Raw genomic sequence first — 19,756 nt, forward strand, 5'->3', positions numbered from 1 at the left:
GTGTTCGACCGTCACAAGAGACGAGATGCCTCTCTACGGTATGTACTGGCCGGGGATTGAACCCTGTCAACTTTATGGAAAAAAGTAGCCAAAAAATCATCTAAGATCGCACAACATGTCGAGCCACAGTTCACCTTTTCAAACCCACTTACTGACTTCAAAGTAATGGGACGGCGTTATCACCCTACAAAAGTGGCAGCGGTGGGATTTGAACCCACGCCTCCGGAGAGACTGGAGCCTTAATCCAGCGCCTTGGACCGCTCGGCCACGCTACCAGGTCTTGGCCACCCGAGCTCTTCCCCAAGCTGATCGATCGTCCAGGAGCTCATGTGACATTCTAAATGCCCGGAAGCGGTTGAACGTCACAAGATAAAACACATCTAACAATAGCGCTCCTAAATAGCTCTTACACATGAACTCTATGGCACGTTATTTAACATTACTATTGTTGCACTACCTCCATTCTTATTTATTATTTTGCTCATACTGGTACTATCTGTCCTTGTATTGTTTTTCTGTTTTGTCTTGTTGTTCTATTTGTGATGCTATAGCCTGTATGGAGAACACCAAATCAAATTCCTAGTATCTGTATACATGGCGAAATAAAGTTGAATTGAATCTCTCTCAAGGTTCTGCATTGGCCGGGAATCGAACCCGGGTCAACTGCTTGGAAGGCAGCTATGCTTGCCACTATACCACCAATGCACACAACAGCCTCCTTAATCGCACAGCATTTCGAGGGACGGTTCACCTTTCCACACCACCTACTGACATCCAACTACTAAGAAATTGCCCTAAGCCTGGTTTATACTTCTGCGGAGTTTGGAACACGTGGCCTAATCGTGATGTGTTCGACCGTCACAAGAGACGAGATGCCTCTCTACGGTCTGTACTGGCCGGGGATTGAACCCTGTCAACTTTATGGAAAAAAGTAGCCAAAAAATCATCTAAGATGGCACAACATGTCGAGCCACAGTTCACCTTTTCAAACCCACTTACTGACTTCAGAGCAATGGGACGGCGTTATCACCCTACAAAAGTGGCAGCGGTGGGATTTGAACCCACGCCTCCGGAGAGACTGGAGCCTTAATCCAGCGCCTTGGACCGCTCGGCCACGCTACCCCGCTGTCAGGTCTTGGCCACCCGAGCTCTTCCCCAAGCTGATCGATCGTCCAGGAGCTCATGTGACATTCTAAATGCCCGGAAGCGGTTGAACGTCACAAGATAAAACACATCTAACAATAGCCCTCCTAAATAGCTCTTACACATGAACTCTATGGCACTTTATTTAACATTACTATTGTTGCACTACCTCCATTCTTATTTATTATTTTGCTCATACTGGTACTATCTGTCCTTGTATTGTTTTTCTGTTTTGTCTTGTTGTTCTATTTGTGATGCTATAGCCTGTATGGAGAACACCAAATCAAATTCCTAGTATCTGTATACATGGCGAAATAAAGTTGAATTGAATCTCTCTCAAGGTTCTGCATTGGCCGGGAATCGAACCCGGGTCAACTGCTTGGAAGGCAGCTATGCTTGCCACTATACCACCAATGCACACAACAGCCTCCTTAATCGCACAGCATTTCGAGGGACGGTTCACCTTTCCACACCACCTACTGACATCCAACTACTAAGAAATTGCCCTAAGCCTGGTTTATACTTCTGCGGAGTTTGGAACACGTGGCCTAATCGTGATGTGTTCGACCGTCACAAGAGACGAGATGCCTCTCTACGGTCTGTACTGGCCGGGGATTGAACCCTGTCAACTTTATGGAAAAAAGTAGCCAAAAAATCATCTAAGATCGCACAACATGTCGAGCCACAGTTCACCTTTTCAAACCCACTTACTGACTTCAAAGCAATGGGACGGCGTTATCACCCTACAAATGTGGCAGCGGTGGGATTTGAACCCACGCCTCCGGAGAGACTGGAGCCTTAATCCAGCGCCTTGGACTGCTCGGCCACGCTACCAGTTCTTGGCCACCCGAGCTCTTCCCCAAGCTGATCGATCGTCCAGGAGCTCATGTGACATTCTAAATGCCCGGAAGCGGTTGAACGTCACAAGATAAAACACATCTAACAATAGCCCTCCTAAATAGCTCTTACACATGAACTCTATGGCACTTTATTTAACATTACTATTGTTGCACTACCTCCATTCCTATTTATTATTTTGCTCATACTGGTACTATCTGTCCTTGTATTGTTTTTCTGTTTTGTCTTGTTGTTCTATTTGTGATGCTATAGCCTGTATGGAGAACACCAAATCAAATTCCTAGTATCTGTATACATGGCGAAATAAAGTTGAATTGAATCTCTCTCAAGGTTCTGCATTGGCCGGGAATCGAACCCCGGTCAACTGCTTGGAAGGCAGCTATGCTTGCCACTATACCAACAATGCACACAACAGCCTCCTTAATCGCACAGCATTTCGAGGGACGGTTCAACTTTCCACACCACCTACTGACATCCAACTACTAAGAAATTGCCCTACGCCTGGTTTATACTTCTGCAGAGTTTGGAACACGTGGCCTAATCGTGATGTGTTCGACCGTCACAAGAGACGAAATGCCTCTCTACGGTCTGTACTGGCCGGGGATTGAACCCTGTCATCTTTATGGAAAAAAGTAGCCAAAAAATCATCTAAGATCGCTCAACATGTCGAGCCACAGTTCACCTTTTCAAACCAACTTACTGACTTCAGAGCAATGGGACGGCGTTATCACCCTACAAAAGTGGCACCGGTGGGATTTGAACCCACGCCTCCGGAGAGACTGGAGCCTTAATCCAGCGCCTTGGACCGCTCGGCCACGCTACCAGTTCTTGGCCACCCGAGCTCTTCCCCAAGCTGATCGATCGTCCAGGAGCTCATGTGACATTCTAAATGCCCGGAAGCGGTTGAACGTCACAAGATAAAACACATCTAACAATAGCCCTCCTAAATAGCTCTTACACATGAACTCTATGGCACGTTATTTAACATTACTATTGTTGCACTACCTCCATTCTTATTTATTATTTTGCTCATACTAGTACTATCTGTCCTTGTATTGTTTTTCTGTTTTGTCTTGTTGTTCTATTTGTGATGCTATAGCCTGTATGGAGAACACCAAATCAAATTCCTAGTATCTGTATACATGGCGAAATAAAGTTGAATTGAATCTCTCTCAAGGTTCTGCATTGGCCGGGAATCGAACCCGGGTCAACTGCTTGGAAGGCAGCTATGCTTGCCACTATACCACCAATGCACACAACAGCCTCCTTAATCGCACAGCATTTCGAGCCACAGTTCACCTTTTCAAACCCACTTACTGACTTCAGAGCAATGGGACGGCGTTATCACCCTACAAAAGTGGCAGCGGTGGGATTTGAACCCACGCCTCCGGAGAGACTGGAGCCTTAATCCAGCGCCTTGGACCGCTCGGCCACGCTACCCCGCTGTCAGGTCTTGGCCACCCGAGCTCTTCCCCAAGCTGATCGATCGTCCAGGAGCTCATGTGACATTCTAAATGCCCGGAAGCGGTTGAACGTCACAAGATAAAACACATCTAACAATAGCCCTCCTAAATAGCTCTTACACATGAACTCTATGGCACGTTATTTAACATTACTATTGTTGCACTACCTCCATTCTTATTTATTATTTTGCTCATACTGGTACTATCTGTCCTTGTATTGTTTTTCTGTTTTGTCTTGTTGTTCTATTTGTGATGCTATAGCCTGTATGGAGAACACCAAATCAAATTCCTAGTATCTGTATACATGGCGAAATAAAGTTGAATTGAATCTCTCTCGAGGTTCTGCATTGGCCGGGAATCGAACCCGGGTCAACTGCTTGGAAGGCAGCTATGCTTGCCACTATACCACCAATGCACACAACAGCCTCCTTAATCGCACAGCATTTTGAGCCGCAGTTCACCTTTTCAAACCCACTTACTGACTTCAGAGCAATGGGACGGCGTTATCACCCTACAAAAGTGGCAGCGGTGGGATTTGAACCCACGCCTCCGGAGAGACTGGAGCCTTAATCCAGCGCCTTGGACCGCTCGGCCACGCTACCCCGCTGTCAGGTCTTGGCCACCCGAGCTCTTCCCCAAGCTGATCGATCGTCCAGGAGCTCATGTGACATTCTAAATGCCCGGAAGCGGTTGAACGTCACAAGATAAAACACATCTAACAATAGCCCTCCTAAATAGCTCTTACACATGAACTCTATGGCACGTTATTTAACATTACTATTGTTGCACTACCTCCATTCTTATTTATTATTTTGCTCATACTGGTACTATCTGTCCTTGTATTGTTTTTCTGTTTTGTCTTGTTGTTCTATTTGTGATGCTATAGCCTGTATGGAGAACACCAAATCAAATTCCTAGTATCTGTATACATGGCGAAATAAAGTTGAATTGAATCTCTCTCAAGGTTTTGCATTGGCCGGGAATCGAACCCGGGTCAACTGCTTGGAAGGCAGCTATGCTTGCCACTATACCACCAATGCACACAACAGCCTCCTTAATCGCACAGCATTTCGAGGGACGGTTCACCTTTCCACACCACCTACTGACATCCAACTACTAAGAAATTGCCCTAAGCCTGGTTTATACTTCTGCGGAGTTTGGAACACGTGGCCTAATCGTGATGTGTTCGACCGTCACAAGAGACGAGATGCCTCTCTACGGTCTGTACTGGCCGGGGATTGAACCCTGTCAACTTTATGGAAAAAAGTAGCCAAAAAATCATCTAAGATCGCACAACATGTCGAGCCACAGTTCACCTTTTCAAACCCACTTACTGACTTCAAAGCAATGGGACGGCGTTATCACCCTACAAAAGTGGCAGCGGTGGGATTTGAACCCACGCCTCCGGAGAGACTGGAGCCTTAATCCAGCGCCTTGGACTGCTCGGCCACGCTACCAGTTCTTGGCCACCCGAGCTCTTCCCCAAGCTGATCGATCGTCCAGGAGCTCATGTGACATTCTAAATGCCCGGAAGCGGTTGAACGTCACAAGATAAAACACATCTAACAATAGCCCTCCTAAATAGCTCTTACACATGAACTCTATGGCACTTTATTTAACATTACTATTGTTGCACTACCTCCATTCTTATTTATTATTTTGCTCATACTGGTACTATCTGTCCTTGTATTGTTTTTCTGTTTTGTCTTGTTGTTCTATTTGTGATGCTATAGCCTGTATGGAGAACACCAAATCAAATTCCTAGTATCTGTATACATGGCGAAATAAAGTTGAATTGAATCTCTCTCAAGGTTCTGCATTGGCCGGGAATCGAACCCCGGTCAACTGCTTGGAAGGCAGCTATGCTTGCCACTATACCAACAATGCACACAACAGCCTCCTTAATCGCACAGCATTTCGAGGGACGGTTCAACTTTCCACACCACCTACTGACATCCAACTACTAAGAAATTGCCCTACGCCTGGTTTATACTTCTGCAGAGTTTGGAACACGTGGCCTAATCGTGATGTGTTCGACCGTCACAAGAGACGAAATGCCTCTCTACGGTCTGTACTGGCCGGGGATTGAACCCTGTCATCTTTATGGAAAAAAGTAGCCAAAAAATCATCTAAGATCGCTCAACATGTCGAGCCACAGTTCACCTTTTCAAACCAACTTACTGACTTCAGAGCAATGGGACGGCGTTATCACCCTACAAAAGTGGCACCGGTGGGATTTGAACCCACGCCTCCGGAGAGACTGGAGCCTTAATCCAGCGCCTTGGACCGCTCGGCCACGCTACCAGTTCTTGGCCACCCGAGCTCTTCCCCAAGCTGATCGATCGTCCAGGAGCTCATGTGACATTCTAAATGCCCGGAAGCGGTTGAACGTCACAAGATAAAACACATCTAACAATAGCCCTCCTAAATAGCTCTTACACATGAACTCTATGGCACGTTATTTAACATTACTATTGTTGCACTACCTCCATTCTTATTTATTATTTTGCTCATACTAGTACTATCTGTCCTTGTATTGTTTTTCTGTTTTGTCTTGTTGTTCTATTTGTGATGCTATAGCCTGTATGGAGAACACCAAATCAAATTCCTAGTATCTGTATACATGGCGAAATAAAGTTGAATTGAATCTCTCTCAAGGTTCTGCATTGGCCGGGAATCGAACCCGGGTCAACTGCTTGGAAGGCAGCTATGCTTGCCACTATACCACCAATGCACACAACAGCCTCCTTAATCGCACAGCATTTCGAGCCACAGTTCACCTTTTCAAACCCACTTACTGACTTCAGAGCAATGGGACGGCGTTATCACCCTACAAAAGTGGCAGCGGTGGGATTTGAACCCACGCCTCCGGAGAGACTGGAGCCTTAATCCAGCGCCTTGGACCGCTCGGCCACGCTACCCCGCTGTCAGGTCTTGGCCACCCGAGCTCTTCCCCAAGCTGATCGATCGTCCAGGAGCTCATGTGACATTCTAAATGCCCGGAAGCGGTTGAACGTCACAAGATAAAACACATCTAACAATAGCCCTCCTAAATAGCTCTTACACATGAACTCTATGGCACGTTATTTAACATTACTATTGTTGCACTACCTCCATTCTTATTTATTATTTTGCTCATACTGGTACTATCTGTCCTTGTATTGTTTTTCTGTTTTGTCTTGTTGTTCTATTTGTGATGCTATAGCCTGTATGGAGAACACCAAATCAAATTCCTAGTATCTGTATACATGGCGAAATAAAGTTGAATTGAATCTCTCTCGAGGTTCTGCATTGGCCGGGAATCGAACCCGGGTCAACTGCTTGGAAGGCAGCTATGCTTGCCACTATACCACCAATGCACACAACAGCCTCCTTAATCGCACAGCATTTCGAGCCACAGTTCACCTTTTCAAACCCACTTACTGACTTCAGAGCAATGGGACGGCGTTATCACCCTACAAAAGTGGCAGCGGTGGGATTTGAACCCACGCCTCCGGAGAGACTGGAGCCTTAATCCAGCGCCTTGGACCGCTCGGCCACGCTACCCCGCTGTCAGGTCTTGGCCACCCGAGCTCTTCCCCAAGCTGATCGATCGTCCAGGAGCTCATGTGACATTCTAAATGCCCGGAAGCGGTTGAACGTCACAAGATAAAACACATCTAACAATAGCCCTCCTAAATAGCTCTTACACATGAACTCTATGGCACGTTATTTAACATTACTATTGTTGCACTACCTCCATTCTTATTTATTATTTTGCTCATACTGGTACTATCTGTCCTTGTATTGTTTTTCTGTTTTGTCTTGTTGTTCTATTTGTGATGCTATAGCCTGTATGGAGAACACCAAATCAAATTCCTAGTATCTGTATACATGGCGAAATAAAGTTGAATTGAATCTCTCTCGAGGTTCTGCATTGGCCGGGAATCGAACCCGGGTCAACTGCTTGGAAGGCAGCTATGCTTGCCACTATACCACCAATGCACACAACAGCCTCCTTAATCGCACAGCATTTCGAGCCACAGTTCACCTTTTCAAACCCACTTACTGACTTCAGAGCAATGGGACGGCGTTATCACCCTACAAAAGTGGCAGCGGTGGGATTTGAACCCACGCCTCCGGAGAGACTGGAGCCTTAATCCAGCGCCTTGGACCGCTCGGCCACGCTACCCCGCTGTCAGGTCTTGGCCACCCGAGCTCTTCCCCAAGCTGATCGATCGTCCAGGAGCTCATGTCACATTCTAAATGCCCGGAAGCGGTTGAACGTCACAAGATAAAACACATCTAAAAATAGCCCTCCTAAATAGCTCTTACACATGAACTCTATGGCACTTTATTTAACATTACTATTGTTGCACTACCTCCATTCTTATTTATTATTTTGCTCATACTGGTACTATCTGTCCTTGTATTGTTTTTCTGTTTTGTCTTGTTGTTCTATTTGTGATGCTATAGCCTGTATGGAGAACACCAAATCAAATTCCTAGTATCTGTATACATTGCGAAATAAAGTTGAATTGAATCTCTCTCAAGGTTCTGCATTGGCCGGGAATCGAACCCCGGTCAACTGCTTGGAAGGCAGCTATGCTTGCCGCTATACCACCAATGCACACAACAGCCTCCTTAATCGCACAGCATTTCGAGGGACGGTTCAACTTTCCACACCACCTACTGACATCCAACTACTAAGAAATTGCCCTAAGCCTGGTTTATACTTCTGCAGAGTTTGGAACACGTGGCCTAATCGTGATGTGTTCGACTGTCACAAGAGACGAGATGCCTCTCTACGGTCTGTACTGGCCGGGGATTGAACCCTGTCATCTTTATGGAAAAAAGTAGCCAAAAAATCATCTAAGATCGCTCAACATGTCGAGCCACAGTTCACCTTTTCAAACCCACTTACTGACTTCAGAGCAATGGGACGGCGTTATCACCCTACAAAAGTGGCAGCGGTGGGATTTGAACCCACGCCTCCGGAGAGACTGGAGCCTTAATCCAGCGCCTTGGACCGCTCGGCCACGCTACCAGGTCTTGGCCACCCGAGCTCTTCCCCAAGCTGATCGATCGTCCAGGAGCTCATGTGACATTCTAAATGCCCGGAAGCGGTTGAACGTCACAAGATAAAACACATCTAACAATAGCCCTCCTAAATAGCTCTTACACATGAACTCTATGGCACGTTATTTAACATTACTATTGTTGCACTACCTCCATTCTTATTTATTATTTTGCTCATACTGGTACTATCTGTCCTTGTATTGTTTTTCTGTTTTGTCTTGTTGTTCTATTTGTGATGCTATAGCCTGTATGGAGAACACCAAATCAAATTCCTAGTATCTGTATACATGGTGAAATAAAGTTGAATTGAATCTCTCTCAAGGTCCTGCATTGGCCGGGAATCGAACCCAGGTCAACTGCTTGGAAGGCAGCTATGCTTGCCACTATACCACCAATGCACACAACAGCCTCCTTAATCGCACAGCATTTCGAGGGACGGTTCACCTTTCCACACCACCTACTGACATCCAACTACTAAGAAATTGCCCTAAGCCTGGTTTATACTTCTGCGGAGTTTGGAACACGTGGCCTAATCGTGATGTGTTCGACCGTCACAAGAGACGAGATGCCTCTCTACGGTCTGTACTGGCCGGGGATTGAACCCTGTCAACTTTATGGAAAAAAGTAGCCAAAAAATCATCTAAGATCGCACAACATGTCGAGCCACAGTTCACCTTTTCAAACCCACTTACTGACTTCAAAGCAATGGGACGGCGTTATCACCCTACAAAAGTGGCAGCGGTGGGATTTGAACCCACGCCTCCGGAGAGACTGGAGCCTTAATCCAGCGCCTTGGACTGCTCGGCCACGCTACCAGTTCTTGGCCACCCGAGCTCTTCCCCAAGCTGATCGATCGTCCAGGAGCTCATGTCACATTCTAAATGCCCGGAAGCGGTTGAACGTCACAAGATAAAACACATCTAACAATAGCCCTCCTAAATAGCTCTTACACATGAACTCTATGGCACTTTATTTAACATTACTATTGTTGCACTACCTCCATTCTTATTTATTATTTTGCTCATACTGGTACTATCTGTCCTTGTATTGTTTTTCTGTTTTGTCTTGTTGTTCTATTTGTGATGCTATAGCCTGTATGGAGAACACCAAATCAAATTCCTAGTATCTGTATACATTGCGAAATAAAGTTGAATTGAATCTCTCTCAAGGTTCTGCATTGGCCGGGAATCGAACCCCGGTCAACTGCTTGGAAGGCAGCTATGCTTGCCGCTATACCACCAATGCACACAACAGCCTCCTTAATCGCACAGCATTTCGAGGGACGGTTCAACTTTCCACACCACCTACTGACATCCAACTACTAAGAAATTGCCCTAAGCCTGGTTTATACTTCTGCAGAGTTTGGAACACGTGGCCTAATCGTGATGTGTTCGACCGTCACAAGAGACGAGATGCCTCTCTACGGTCTGTACTGGCCGGGGATTGAACCCTGTCATCTTTATGGAAAAAAGTAGCCAAAAAATCATCTAAGATCGCTCAACATGTCGAGCCACAGTTCACCTTTTCAAACCCACTTACTGACTTCAGAGCAATGGGACGGCGTTATCACCCTACAAAAGTGGCAGCGGTGGGATTTGAACCCACGCCTCCGGAGAGACTGGAGCCTTAATCCAGCGCCTTGGACCGCTCGGCCACGCTACCAGGTCTTGGCCACCCGAGCTCTTCCCCAAGCTGATCGATCGTCCAGGAGCTCATGTGACATTCTAAATGCCCGGAAGCGGTTGAACGTCACAAGATAAAACACATCTAACAATAGCCCTCCTAAATAGCTCTTACACATGAACTCTATGGCACGTTATTTAACATTACTATTGTTGCACTACCTCCATTCTTATTTATTATTTTGCTCATACTGGTACTATCTGTCCTTGTATTGTTTTTCTGTTTTGTCTTGTTGTTCTATTTGTGATGCTATAGCCTGTATGGAGAACACCAAATCAAATTCCTAGTATCTGTATACATGGCGAAATAAAGTTGAATTGAATCTCTCTCAAGGTTCTGCATTGGCCGGGAATCGAACCCCGGTCAACTGCTTGGAAGGCAGCTATGCTTGCCACTATACCAACAATGCACACAACAGCCTCCTTAATCGCACAGCATTTCGAGGGACGGTTCAACTTTCCACACCACCTACTGACATCCAACTACTAAGAAATTGCCCTACGCCTGGTTTATACTTCTGCAGAGTTTGGAACACGTGGCCTAATCGTGATGTGTTCGACCGTCACAAGAGACGAAATGCCTCTCTACGGTCTGTACTGGCCGGGGATTGAACCCTGTCATCTTTATGGAAAAAAGTAGCCAAAAAATCATCTAAGATCGCTCAACATGTCGAGCCACAGTTCACCTTTTCAAACCAACTTACTGACTTCAGAGCAATGGGACGGCGTTATCACCCTACAAAAGTGGCACCGGTGGGATTTGAACCCACGCCTCCGGAGAGACTGGAGCCTTAATCCAGCGCCTTGGACCGCTCGGCCACGCTACCAGTTCTTGGCCACCCGAGCTCTTCCCCAAGCTGATCGATCGTCCAGGAGCTCATGTGACATTCTAAATGCCCGGAAGCGGTTGAACGTCACAAGATAAAACACATCTAACAATAGCCCTCCTAAATAGCTCTTACACATGAACTCTATGGCACGTTATTTAACATTACTATTGTTGCACTACCTCCATTCTTATTTATTATTTTGCTCATACTAGTACTATCTGTCCTTGTATTGTTTTTCTGTTTTGTCTTGTTGTTCTATTTGTGATGCTATAGCCTGTATGGAGAACACCAAATCAAATTCCTAGTATCTGTATACATGGCGAAATAAAGTTGAATTGAATCTCTCTCAAGGTTCTGCATTGGCCGGGAATCGAACCCGGGTCAACTGCTTGGAAGGCAGCTATGCTTGCCACTATACCACCAATGCACACAACAGCCTCCTTAATCGCACAGCATTTCGAGCCACAGTTCACCTTTTCAAACCCACTTACTGACTTCAGAGCAATGGGACGGCGTTATCACCCTACAAAAGTGGCAGCGGTGGGATTTGAACCCACGCCTCCGGAGAGACTGGAGCCTTAATCCAGCGCCTTGGACCGCTCGGCCACGCTACCCCGCTGTCAGGTCTTGGCCACCCGAGCTCTTCCCCAAGCTGATCGATCGTCCAGGAGCTCATGTGACATTCTAAATGCCCGGAAGCGGTTGAACGTCACAAGATAAAACACATCTAACAATAGCCCTCCTAAATAGCTCTTACACATGAACTCTATGGCACATTATTTAACATTACTATTGTTGCACTACCTCCATTCTTATTTATTATTTTGCTCATACTGGTACTATCTGTCCTTGTATTGTTTTTCTGTTTTGTCTTGTTGTTCTATTTGTGATGCTATAGCCTGTATGGAGAACACCAAATCAAATTCCTAGTATCTGTATACATGGCGAAATAAAGTTGAATTGAATCTCTCTCGAGGTTCTGCATTGGCCGGGAATCGAACCCGGGTCAACTGCTTGGAAGGCAGCTATGCTTGCCACTATACCACCAATGCACACAACAGCCTCCTTAATCGCACAGCATTTCGAGCCACAGTTCACCTTTTCAAACCCACTTACTGACTTCAGAGCAATGGGACGGCGTTATCACCCTACAAAAGTGGCAGCGGTGGGATTTGAACCCACGCCTCCGGAGAGACTGGAGCCTTAATCCAGCGCCTTGGACCGCTCGGCCACGCTACCCCGCTGTCAGGTCTTGGCCACCCGAGCTCTTCCCCAAGCTGATCGATCGTCCAGGAGCTCATGTGACATTCTAAATGCCCGGAAGCGGTTGAACGTCACAAGATAAAACACATCTAACAATAGCCCTCCTAAATAGCTCTTACACATGAACTCTATGGCACGTTATTTAACATTACTATTGTTGCACTACCTCCATTCTTATTTATTATTTTGCTCATACTGGTACTATCTGTCCTTGTATTGTTTTTCTGTTTTGTCTTGTTGTTCTATTTGTGATGCTATAGCCTGTATGGAGAACACCAAATCAAATTCCTAGTATCTGTATACATGGCGAAATAAAGTTGAATTGAATCTCTCTCAAGGTTCTGCATTGGCCGGGAATCGAACCCGGGTCAACTGCTTGGAAGGCAGCTATGCTTGCCACTATACCACCAATGCACACAACAGCCTCCTTAATCGCACAGCATTTCGAGGGACGGTTCACCTTTCCACACCACCTACTGACATCCAACTACTAAGAAATTGCCCTAAGCCTGGTTTATACTTCTGCGGAGTTTGGAACACGTGGCCTAATCGTGATGTGTTCGACCGTCACAAGAGACGAGATGCCTCTCTACGGTCTGTACTGGCCGGGGATTGAACCCTGTCAACTTTATGGAAAAAAGTAGCCAAAAAAGCATCTAAGATCGCACAACATGTCGAGCCACAGTTCACCTTTTCAAACCCACTTACTGACTTCAGAGCAATGGGACGGCGTTATCACCCTACAAAAGTGGCAGCGGTGGGATTTGAACCCACGCCTCCGGAGAGACTGGAGCCTTAATCCAGCGCCTTGGACCGCTCGGCCACGCTACCCCGCTGTCAGGTCTTGGCCACCCGAGCTCTTCCCCAAGCTGATCGATCGTCCAGGAGCTCATGTGACATTCTAAATGCCCGGAAGCGGTTGAACGTCACAAGATAAAACACATCTAACAATAGCCCTCCTAAATAGCTCTTACACATGAACTCTATGGCACGTTATTTAACATTACTATTGTTGCACTACCTCCATTCTTATTTATTATTTTGCTCATACTGGTACTATCTGTCCTTGTATTGTTTTTCTGTTTTGTCTTGTTGTTCTATTTGTGATGCTATAGCCTGTATGGAGAACACCAAATCAAATTCCTAGTATCTGTATACATGGCGAAATAAAGTTGAATTGAATCTCTCTCAAGGTTCTGCATTGGCCGGGAATCGAACCCGGGTCAACTGCTTGGAAGGCAGCTATGCTTGCCACTATACCACCAATGCACACAACAGCCTCCTTAATCGCACAGCATTTCGAGGGACGGTTCACCTTTCCACACCACCTACTGACATCCAACTACTAAGAAATTGCCCTAAGCCTGGTTTATACTTCTGCGGAGTTTGGAACACGTGGCCTAATCGTGATGTGTTCGACCGTCACAAGAGACGAGATGCCTCTCTACGGTCTGTACTGGCCGGGGATTGAACCCTGTCAACTTTATGGAAAAAAGTAGCCAAAAAAGCATCTAAGATCGCACAACATGTCGAGCCACAGTTCACCTTTTCAAACCCACTTACTGACTTCAGAGCAATGGGACGGCGTTATCACCCTACAAAAGTGGCAGCGGTGGGATTTGAACCCACGCCTCCGGAGAAACTGGAGCCTTAATCCAGCGCCTTGGACCGCTCGGCCACGATACCCCGCTGTCAGGTCTTGGCCACCCGAGCTCTTCCCCAAGCTGATCGATCGTCCAGGAGCTCATGTGACATTCTAAATGCCCGGAAGCGGTTGAACGTCACAAGATAAAACACATCTAACAATAGCCCTCCTAAATAGCTCTTACACATGAACTCTATGGCACGTTATTTAACATTACTATTGTTGCACTACCTCCTTTCTTATTTATTATTTTGCTCATACTGGTACTATCTGTCCTTGTATTGTTTTTCTGTTTTGTCTTGTTGTTCTATTTGTGATGCTATAGCCTGTATGGAGAACACCAAATCAAATTCCTAGTATCTGTATACATGGCGAAAAAAAGTTGAATTGAATCTCTCTCAAGGTTCTGCATTGGCCGGGAATCGAACCCGGGTCAACTGCTTGGAAGGCAGCTATGCTTGCCACTATACCACCAATGCACACAACAGCCTCCTTAATCGCACAGCATTTCGAGGGACGGTTCACCTTTCCACACCACCTACTGACATCCAACTACTAAGAAATTGCCCTAAGCCTGGTTTATACTTCTGCGGAGTTTGGAACACGTGGCCTAATCGTGATGTGTTCGACCGTCACAAGAGACGAGATGCCTCTCTACGGTCTGTACTGGCCGGGGATTGAACCGTGTCAACTTTATGGAAAAAAGTAGCCAAAAAATCATCTAAGATCGCACAACATGTCGAGCCACAGTTCACCTTTTCAAACCCACTTACTGACTTCAGAGCAATGGGACGGCGTTATCACCCTACAAAAGTGGCAGCGGTGGGATTTGAACCCACGCCTCCGGAGAGACTGGAGCCTTAATCCAGCGCCTTGGACCGCTCGGCCACGATACCCCGCTGTCAGGTCTTGGCCACCCGAGCTCTTCCCCAAGCTGATCGATCGTCCAGGAGCTCATGTGACATTCTAAATGCCCGGAAGCGGTTGAACGTCACAAGATAAAACACATCTAACAATAGCCCTCCTAAATAGCTCTTACACATGAACTCTATGGCACGTTATTTAACATTACTATTGTTGCACTACCTCCTTTCTTATTTATTATTTTGCTCATACTGGTACTATCTGTCCTTGTATTGTTTTTCTGTTTTGTCTTGTTGTTCTATTTGTGATGCTATAGCCTGTATGGAGAACACCAAATCAAATTCCTAGTATCTGTATACATGGCGAAATAAAGTTGAATTGAATCTCTCTCAAGGTTCTGCATTGGCCGGGAATCGAACCCAGGTCAACTGCTTGGAAGGCAGCTATGCTTGCCACTATACCACCAATGCACACAACAGCCTCCTTAATCGCACAGCATTTCGAGGGACGGTTCACCTTTCCACACCACCTACTGACATCCAACTACTAAGAAATTGCCCTAAGCCTGGTTTATACTTCTGCGGAGTTTGGAACACGTGGCCTAATCGTGATGTGTTCGACCGTCACAAGAGACGAGATGCCTCTCTACGGTCTGTACTGGCCGGGGATTGAACCCTGTCAACTTTATGGAAAAAAGTAGCCAAAAAATCATCTAAGATCGCACAACATGTCGAGCCACAGTTCACCTTTTCAAACCCACTTGCTGACTTCAGAGCAATGGGACGGCATTATCACCCTACAAAAGTGGCAGCGGTGGGATTTGAACCCACGCCTCCGGAGAGACTGGAGCCTTAGTCCAGCGCCTTGGACCCCTCGGCCACACTACCCCGCTGTCAGGTCTTGGCCACCCGAGCTCTTCCCCAAGCTGATCGATCGTCCAGGAGCTCATGTGACATTCTAAATGCCCGGAAGCGGTTGAACGTCACAAGATAAAACACATCTAACAATAGCCCTCCTAAATAGCTCTTACACATGAACTCTATGGCACGTTATTTAACATTACTATTGTTGCACTACCTCCATTCTTATTTATTATTTTGCTCATACTGGTACTATCTGTCCTTGTATTGTTTTTCTGTTTTGTCTTGTTGTTCTATTTGTGATGCTATAGCCTGTATGGAGAACACCAAATCAAATTCCTAGTATCTGTATACATGGTGAAATAAAGTTGAATTGAATCTCTCTCAAGGTCCTGCATTGGCCGGGAATCGAACCCAGGTCAACTGCTTGGAAGGCAGCTATGCTTGCCACTATACCACCAATGCACACAACAGCCTCCTTAATCGCACAGCATTTCGAGGGACGGTTCACCTTTCCACACCACCTACTGACATCCAACTACTAAGAAATTGCCCTAAGCCTGGTTTATACTTCTGCGGAGTTTGGAACACGTGGCCTAATCGTGATGTGTTCGACCGTCACAAGAGACGAGATGCCTCTCTACGGTCTGTACTGGCCGGGGATTGAACCCTGTCAACTTTATGGAAAAAAGTAGCCAAAAAATCATCTAAGATCGCACAACATGTCGAGCCACAGTTCACCTTTTCAAACCCACTTACTGACTTCAGAGCAATGGGACGGCGTTATCACCCTACAAAAGTGGCAGCGGTGGGATTTGAACCCACGCCTCCGGAGAAACTGGAGCCTTAATCCAGCGCCTTGGACCGCTCGGCCACGATACCCCGCTGTCAGGTCTTGGCCACCCGAGCTCTTCCCCAAGCTGATCGATCGTCCAGGAGCTCATGTGACATTCTAAATGCCCGGAAGCGGTTGAACGTCACAAGATAAAACACATCTAACAATAGCCCTCCTAAATAGCTCTTACACATGAACTCTATGGCACGTTATTTAACATTACTATTGTTGCACTACCTCCTTTCTTATTTATTATTTTGCTCATACTGGTACTATCTGTCCTTGTATTGTTTTTCTGTTTTGTCTTGTTGTTCTATTTGTGATGCTATAGCCTGTATGGAGAACACCAAATCAAATTCCTAGTATCTGTATACATGGTGAAATAAAGTTGAATTGAATCTCTCTCAAGGTTCTGCATTGGCCGGGAATCGAACCCAGGTCAACTGCTTGGAAGGCAGCTATGCTTGCCACTATACCACCAATGCACACAACAGCCTCCTTAATCGCACAGCATTTCGAGGGACGGTTCACCTTTCCACACCACCTACTGACATCCAACTACTAAGAAATTGCCCTAAGCCTGGTTTATACTTCTGCGGAGTTTGGAACACGTGGCCTAATCGTGATGTGTTCGACCGTCACAAGAGACGAGATGCCTCTCTACGGTCTGTACTGGCCGGGGATTGAACCCTGTCAACTTTATGGAAAAAAGTAGCCAAAAAATCATCTAAGATCGCACAACATGTCGAGCCACAGTTCACCTTTTCAAACCCACTTACTGACTTCAGAGCAATGGGACGGCGTTATCACCCTACAAAAGTGGCAGCGGTGGGATTTGAACCCACGCCTCCGGAGAGACTGGAGCCTTAATCCAGCGCCTTGGACCGCTCGGCCACGATACCCCGCTGTCAGGTCTTGGCCACCCGAGCTCTTCCCCAAGCTGATCGATCGTCCAGGAGCTCATGTGACATTCTAAATGCCCGGAAGCGGTTAACGTCACAAGATAAAACACATCTAACAATAGCCCTCCTAAATAGCTCTTACACATGAACTCTATGGCACGTTATTTAACATTACTATTGTTGCACTACCTCCTTTCTTATTTATTATTTTGCTCATACTGGTACTATCTGTCCTTGTATTGTTTTTCTGTTTTGTCTTGTTGTTCTATTTGTGATGCTATAGCCTGTATGGAGAACACCAAATCAAATTCCTAGTATCTGTATACATGGCGAAATAAAGTTGAATTGAATCTCTCTCAAGGTTCTGCATTGGCCGGGAATCGAACCCAGGTCAACTGCTTGGAAGGCAGCTATGCTTGCCACTATACCACCAATGCACACAACAGCCTCCTTAATCGCACAGCATTTCGAGGGACGGTTCACCTTTCCACACCACCTACTGACATCCAACTACTAAGAAATTGCCCTAAGCCTGGTTTATACTTCTGCGGAGTTTGGAACACGTGGCCTAATCGTGATGTGTTCGACCGTCACAAGAGACGAGATGCCTCTCTACGGTCTGTACTGGCCGGGGATTGAACCCTGTCAACTTTATGGAAAAAAGTAGCCAAAAAATCATCTAAGATCGCACAACATGTCGAGCCACAGTTCACCTTTTCAAACCCACTTGCTGACTTCAGAGCAATGGGACGGCATTATCACCCTACAAAAGTGGCAGCGGTGGGATTTGAACCCACGCCTCCGGAGAGACTGGAGCCTTAGTCCAGCGCCTTGGACCCCTCGGCCACGCTACCAGGTCTTGGCCACCCGAGCTCTTCCCCAAGCTGATCGATCGTCCAGGAGCTCATGTGACATTCTAAATGCCCGGAAGCGGTTGAACGTCACAAGATAAAACACATCTAACAATAGCCCTCCTAAATAGCTCTTACACATGAACTCTATGGCACGTTATTTAACATTACTATTGTTGCACTACCTCCATTCTTATTTATTATTTTGCTCATACGGGTACTATCTGTCCTTGTATTGTTTTTCTGTTTTGTCTTGTTGTTCTATTTGTGATGCTATAGCCTGTATGGAGAACACCAAATCAAAATCCTAGTATCTGTATACATGGCGAAATAAAGTTGAATTGAATCTCTCTCAAGGTTCTGCATTGGCCGGGAATCGAACCCGGGTCAACTGCTTGGAAGGCAGCTATGCTTGCCACTATACCACCAATGCACACAACAGCCTCCTTAATCGCACAGCATTTCGAGGGACGGTTCACCTTTCCACACCACCTACTGACATCCAACTACTAAGAAATTGCCCTAAGCCTGGTTTATACTTCTGCGGAGTTTGGAACACGTGGCCTAATCGTGATGTGTTCGACCGTCACAAGAGACGAGATGCCTCTCTACGGTCTGTACTGGCCGGGGATTGAACCCTGTCAACTTTATGGAAAAAAGTAGCCAAAAAATCATCTAAGATGGCACAACATGTCGAGCCACAGTTCACCTTTTCAAACCCACTTACTGACTTCAGAGCAATGGGACGGCGTTATCACCCTACAAAAGTGGCAGCGGTGGGATTTGAACCCACGCCTCCGGAGAGACTGGAGCCTTAATCCAGCGCCTTGGACCGCTCGGCCACGCTACCAGGTCTTGGCCACCCGAGCTCTTCCCCAAGCTGATCGATCGTCCAGGAGCTCATGTGACATTCTAAATGCCCGGAAGCGGTTGAACGTCACAAGATAAAACACATCTAACAATAGCCCTCCTAAATAGCTCTTACACATGAACTCTATGGCACGTTATTTAACATTACTATTGTTGCACTACCTCTATTCTTATTTATTATTTTGCTCATACTGGTACTATCTGTCCTTGTATTGTTTTTCTGTTTTGTCTTGTTGTTCTATTTGTGATACTATAGCCTGTATGGAGAACACCAAATCAAATTCCTAGTATCTGTTTACATGGCGAAATAAAGTTGAATTGAATCTCTCTCAAGGTTCTGCATTGGCCGGGAATCGAACCCGGGTCAACTGCTTGGAAGGCAGCTATGCTTGCCACTATACCACCAATGCACACAACAGCCTCCTTAATCGCACAGCATTTCGAGGGACGGTTCACCTTTCCACACCACCTACTGACATCCAACTACTAAGAAATTGCCCTAAGCCTGGTTTATACTTCTGCGGAGTTTGGAACACGTGGCCTAATCGTGATGTGTTCGACCGTCACAAGAGACGAGATGCCTCTCTACGGTCTGTACTGGCCGGGGATTGAACCCTGTCAACTTTATGGAA

The 19,756-nt window shown here is 46.3% G+C and overlaps 47 non-coding genes across 47 annotated transcripts; all 47 read right to left on the bottom strand.

The window, feature by feature from the left end:
* Window positions 1–193: 193 nt before the first annotated feature.
* On the bottom strand, window positions 194–275 carry trnal-aag (transfer RNA leucine (anticodon AAG)). Its single transcript has one exon. It is a non-coding gene; the product is annotated as a tRNA-Leu (tRNA).
* Window positions 276–633: 358 nt separating this feature from the next.
* On the bottom strand, window positions 634–705 carry trnag-ucc (transfer RNA glycine (anticodon UCC)). Its single transcript has one exon. It is a non-coding gene; the product is annotated as a tRNA-Gly (tRNA).
* Window positions 706–1,040: 335 nt separating this feature from the next.
* Window positions 1,041–1,122, bottom strand: trnal-aag (transfer RNA leucine (anticodon AAG)). Its single transcript has one exon. It is a non-coding gene; the product is annotated as a tRNA-Leu (tRNA).
* Window positions 1,123–1,488: 366 nt separating this feature from the next.
* trnag-ucc (transfer RNA glycine (anticodon UCC)) lies at window positions 1,489–1,560 on the bottom strand. The gene has a single exon. It is a non-coding gene; the product is annotated as a tRNA-Gly (tRNA).
* Window positions 1,561–1,895: 335 nt separating this feature from the next.
* On the bottom strand, window positions 1,896–1,977 carry trnal-aag (transfer RNA leucine (anticodon AAG)). The gene has a single exon. It is a non-coding gene; the product is annotated as a tRNA-Leu (tRNA).
* A 765-nt stretch (window positions 1,978–2,742) lies between these two features.
* trnal-aag (transfer RNA leucine (anticodon AAG)) lies at window positions 2,743–2,824 on the bottom strand. The gene has a single exon. It is a non-coding gene; the product is annotated as a tRNA-Leu (tRNA).
* Window positions 2,825–3,182: 358 nt separating this feature from the next.
* trnag-ucc (transfer RNA glycine (anticodon UCC)) lies at window positions 3,183–3,254 on the bottom strand. The gene has a single exon. It is a non-coding gene; the product is annotated as a tRNA-Gly (tRNA).
* A 105-nt stretch (window positions 3,255–3,359) lies between these two features.
* trnal-aag (transfer RNA leucine (anticodon AAG)) lies at window positions 3,360–3,441 on the bottom strand. Its single transcript has one exon. It is a non-coding gene; the product is annotated as a tRNA-Leu (tRNA).
* Window positions 3,442–3,807: 366 nt separating this feature from the next.
* On the bottom strand, window positions 3,808–3,879 carry trnag-ucc (transfer RNA glycine (anticodon UCC)). The gene has a single exon. It is a non-coding gene; the product is annotated as a tRNA-Gly (tRNA).
* Window positions 3,880–3,984: 105 nt separating this feature from the next.
* On the bottom strand, window positions 3,985–4,066 carry trnal-aag (transfer RNA leucine (anticodon AAG)). The gene has a single exon. It is a non-coding gene; the product is annotated as a tRNA-Leu (tRNA).
* Window positions 4,067–4,432: 366 nt separating this feature from the next.
* Window positions 4,433–4,504, bottom strand: trnag-ucc (transfer RNA glycine (anticodon UCC)). Its single transcript has one exon. It is a non-coding gene; the product is annotated as a tRNA-Gly (tRNA).
* Window positions 4,505–4,839: 335 nt separating this feature from the next.
* Window positions 4,840–4,921, bottom strand: trnal-aag (transfer RNA leucine (anticodon AAG)). The gene has a single exon. It is a non-coding gene; the product is annotated as a tRNA-Leu (tRNA).
* Window positions 4,922–5,686: 765 nt separating this feature from the next.
* On the bottom strand, window positions 5,687–5,768 carry trnal-aag (transfer RNA leucine (anticodon AAG)). Its single transcript has one exon. It is a non-coding gene; the product is annotated as a tRNA-Leu (tRNA).
* A 358-nt stretch (window positions 5,769–6,126) lies between these two features.
* On the bottom strand, window positions 6,127–6,198 carry trnag-ucc (transfer RNA glycine (anticodon UCC)). Its single transcript has one exon. It is a non-coding gene; the product is annotated as a tRNA-Gly (tRNA).
* Window positions 6,199–6,303: 105 nt separating this feature from the next.
* trnal-aag (transfer RNA leucine (anticodon AAG)) lies at window positions 6,304–6,385 on the bottom strand. The gene has a single exon. It is a non-coding gene; the product is annotated as a tRNA-Leu (tRNA).
* Window positions 6,386–6,751: 366 nt separating this feature from the next.
* trnag-ucc (transfer RNA glycine (anticodon UCC)) lies at window positions 6,752–6,823 on the bottom strand. Its single transcript has one exon. It is a non-coding gene; the product is annotated as a tRNA-Gly (tRNA).
* A 105-nt stretch (window positions 6,824–6,928) lies between these two features.
* trnal-aag (transfer RNA leucine (anticodon AAG)) lies at window positions 6,929–7,010 on the bottom strand. Its single transcript has one exon. It is a non-coding gene; the product is annotated as a tRNA-Leu (tRNA).
* A 366-nt stretch (window positions 7,011–7,376) lies between these two features.
* Window positions 7,377–7,448, bottom strand: trnag-ucc (transfer RNA glycine (anticodon UCC)). The gene has a single exon. It is a non-coding gene; the product is annotated as a tRNA-Gly (tRNA).
* A 105-nt stretch (window positions 7,449–7,553) lies between these two features.
* Window positions 7,554–7,635, bottom strand: trnal-aag (transfer RNA leucine (anticodon AAG)). Its single transcript has one exon. It is a non-coding gene; the product is annotated as a tRNA-Leu (tRNA).
* A 366-nt stretch (window positions 7,636–8,001) lies between these two features.
* On the bottom strand, window positions 8,002–8,073 carry trnag-ucc (transfer RNA glycine (anticodon UCC)). The gene has a single exon. It is a non-coding gene; the product is annotated as a tRNA-Gly (tRNA).
* Window positions 8,074–8,408: 335 nt separating this feature from the next.
* trnal-aag (transfer RNA leucine (anticodon AAG)) lies at window positions 8,409–8,490 on the bottom strand. The gene has a single exon. It is a non-coding gene; the product is annotated as a tRNA-Leu (tRNA).
* Window positions 8,491–8,848: 358 nt separating this feature from the next.
* Window positions 8,849–8,920, bottom strand: trnag-ucc (transfer RNA glycine (anticodon UCC)). The gene has a single exon. It is a non-coding gene; the product is annotated as a tRNA-Gly (tRNA).
* Window positions 8,921–9,255: 335 nt separating this feature from the next.
* Window positions 9,256–9,337, bottom strand: trnal-aag (transfer RNA leucine (anticodon AAG)). Its single transcript has one exon. It is a non-coding gene; the product is annotated as a tRNA-Leu (tRNA).
* Window positions 9,338–9,695: 358 nt separating this feature from the next.
* Window positions 9,696–9,767, bottom strand: trnag-ucc (transfer RNA glycine (anticodon UCC)). The gene has a single exon. It is a non-coding gene; the product is annotated as a tRNA-Gly (tRNA).
* A 335-nt stretch (window positions 9,768–10,102) lies between these two features.
* trnal-aag (transfer RNA leucine (anticodon AAG)) lies at window positions 10,103–10,184 on the bottom strand. The gene has a single exon. It is a non-coding gene; the product is annotated as a tRNA-Leu (tRNA).
* Window positions 10,185–10,949: 765 nt separating this feature from the next.
* trnal-aag (transfer RNA leucine (anticodon AAG)) lies at window positions 10,950–11,031 on the bottom strand. Its single transcript has one exon. It is a non-coding gene; the product is annotated as a tRNA-Leu (tRNA).
* Window positions 11,032–11,389: 358 nt separating this feature from the next.
* trnag-ucc (transfer RNA glycine (anticodon UCC)) lies at window positions 11,390–11,461 on the bottom strand. The gene has a single exon. It is a non-coding gene; the product is annotated as a tRNA-Gly (tRNA).
* Window positions 11,462–11,566: 105 nt separating this feature from the next.
* On the bottom strand, window positions 11,567–11,648 carry trnal-aag (transfer RNA leucine (anticodon AAG)). Its single transcript has one exon. It is a non-coding gene; the product is annotated as a tRNA-Leu (tRNA).
* Window positions 11,649–12,014: 366 nt separating this feature from the next.
* On the bottom strand, window positions 12,015–12,086 carry trnag-ucc (transfer RNA glycine (anticodon UCC)). The gene has a single exon. It is a non-coding gene; the product is annotated as a tRNA-Gly (tRNA).
* Window positions 12,087–12,191: 105 nt separating this feature from the next.
* On the bottom strand, window positions 12,192–12,273 carry trnal-aag (transfer RNA leucine (anticodon AAG)). The gene has a single exon. It is a non-coding gene; the product is annotated as a tRNA-Leu (tRNA).
* A 366-nt stretch (window positions 12,274–12,639) lies between these two features.
* Window positions 12,640–12,711, bottom strand: trnag-ucc (transfer RNA glycine (anticodon UCC)). The gene has a single exon. It is a non-coding gene; the product is annotated as a tRNA-Gly (tRNA).
* A 335-nt stretch (window positions 12,712–13,046) lies between these two features.
* On the bottom strand, window positions 13,047–13,128 carry trnal-aag (transfer RNA leucine (anticodon AAG)). Its single transcript has one exon. It is a non-coding gene; the product is annotated as a tRNA-Leu (tRNA).
* A 366-nt stretch (window positions 13,129–13,494) lies between these two features.
* trnag-ucc (transfer RNA glycine (anticodon UCC)) lies at window positions 13,495–13,566 on the bottom strand. The gene has a single exon. It is a non-coding gene; the product is annotated as a tRNA-Gly (tRNA).
* Window positions 13,567–13,901: 335 nt separating this feature from the next.
* Window positions 13,902–13,983, bottom strand: trnal-aag (transfer RNA leucine (anticodon AAG)). The gene has a single exon. It is a non-coding gene; the product is annotated as a tRNA-Leu (tRNA).
* A 366-nt stretch (window positions 13,984–14,349) lies between these two features.
* Window positions 14,350–14,421, bottom strand: trnag-ucc (transfer RNA glycine (anticodon UCC)). The gene has a single exon. It is a non-coding gene; the product is annotated as a tRNA-Gly (tRNA).
* Window positions 14,422–14,756: 335 nt separating this feature from the next.
* trnal-aag (transfer RNA leucine (anticodon AAG)) lies at window positions 14,757–14,838 on the bottom strand. The gene has a single exon. It is a non-coding gene; the product is annotated as a tRNA-Leu (tRNA).
* Window positions 14,839–15,204: 366 nt separating this feature from the next.
* On the bottom strand, window positions 15,205–15,276 carry trnag-ucc (transfer RNA glycine (anticodon UCC)). The gene has a single exon. It is a non-coding gene; the product is annotated as a tRNA-Gly (tRNA).
* A 335-nt stretch (window positions 15,277–15,611) lies between these two features.
* trnal-aag (transfer RNA leucine (anticodon AAG)) lies at window positions 15,612–15,693 on the bottom strand. The gene has a single exon. It is a non-coding gene; the product is annotated as a tRNA-Leu (tRNA).
* A 366-nt stretch (window positions 15,694–16,059) lies between these two features.
* Window positions 16,060–16,131, bottom strand: trnag-ucc (transfer RNA glycine (anticodon UCC)). Its single transcript has one exon. It is a non-coding gene; the product is annotated as a tRNA-Gly (tRNA).
* A 335-nt stretch (window positions 16,132–16,466) lies between these two features.
* Window positions 16,467–16,548, bottom strand: trnal-aag (transfer RNA leucine (anticodon AAG)). Its single transcript has one exon. It is a non-coding gene; the product is annotated as a tRNA-Leu (tRNA).
* Window positions 16,549–16,914: 366 nt separating this feature from the next.
* On the bottom strand, window positions 16,915–16,986 carry trnag-ucc (transfer RNA glycine (anticodon UCC)). Its single transcript has one exon. It is a non-coding gene; the product is annotated as a tRNA-Gly (tRNA).
* A 335-nt stretch (window positions 16,987–17,321) lies between these two features.
* On the bottom strand, window positions 17,322–17,403 carry trnal-aag (transfer RNA leucine (anticodon AAG)). The gene has a single exon. It is a non-coding gene; the product is annotated as a tRNA-Leu (tRNA).
* A 365-nt stretch (window positions 17,404–17,768) lies between these two features.
* trnag-ucc (transfer RNA glycine (anticodon UCC)) lies at window positions 17,769–17,840 on the bottom strand. The gene has a single exon. It is a non-coding gene; the product is annotated as a tRNA-Gly (tRNA).
* Window positions 17,841–18,175: 335 nt separating this feature from the next.
* trnal-aag (transfer RNA leucine (anticodon AAG)) lies at window positions 18,176–18,257 on the bottom strand. Its single transcript has one exon. It is a non-coding gene; the product is annotated as a tRNA-Leu (tRNA).
* A 358-nt stretch (window positions 18,258–18,615) lies between these two features.
* Window positions 18,616–18,687, bottom strand: trnag-ucc (transfer RNA glycine (anticodon UCC)). Its single transcript has one exon. It is a non-coding gene; the product is annotated as a tRNA-Gly (tRNA).
* A 335-nt stretch (window positions 18,688–19,022) lies between these two features.
* Window positions 19,023–19,104, bottom strand: trnal-aag (transfer RNA leucine (anticodon AAG)). The gene has a single exon. It is a non-coding gene; the product is annotated as a tRNA-Leu (tRNA).
* Window positions 19,105–19,462: 358 nt separating this feature from the next.
* Window positions 19,463–19,534, bottom strand: trnag-ucc (transfer RNA glycine (anticodon UCC)). Its single transcript has one exon. It is a non-coding gene; the product is annotated as a tRNA-Gly (tRNA).
* Between the last annotated feature and the right edge of the window lie 222 nt (window positions 19,535–19,756).

Source organism: Osmerus eperlanus, chromosome 8 (assembly GCF_963692335.1).
Source record: "Osmerus eperlanus chromosome 8, fOsmEpe2.1, whole genome shotgun sequence".
Classification (NCBI taxonomy): Eukaryota; Metazoa; Chordata; class Actinopteri; order Osmeriformes; family Osmeridae; genus Osmerus; species Osmerus eperlanus.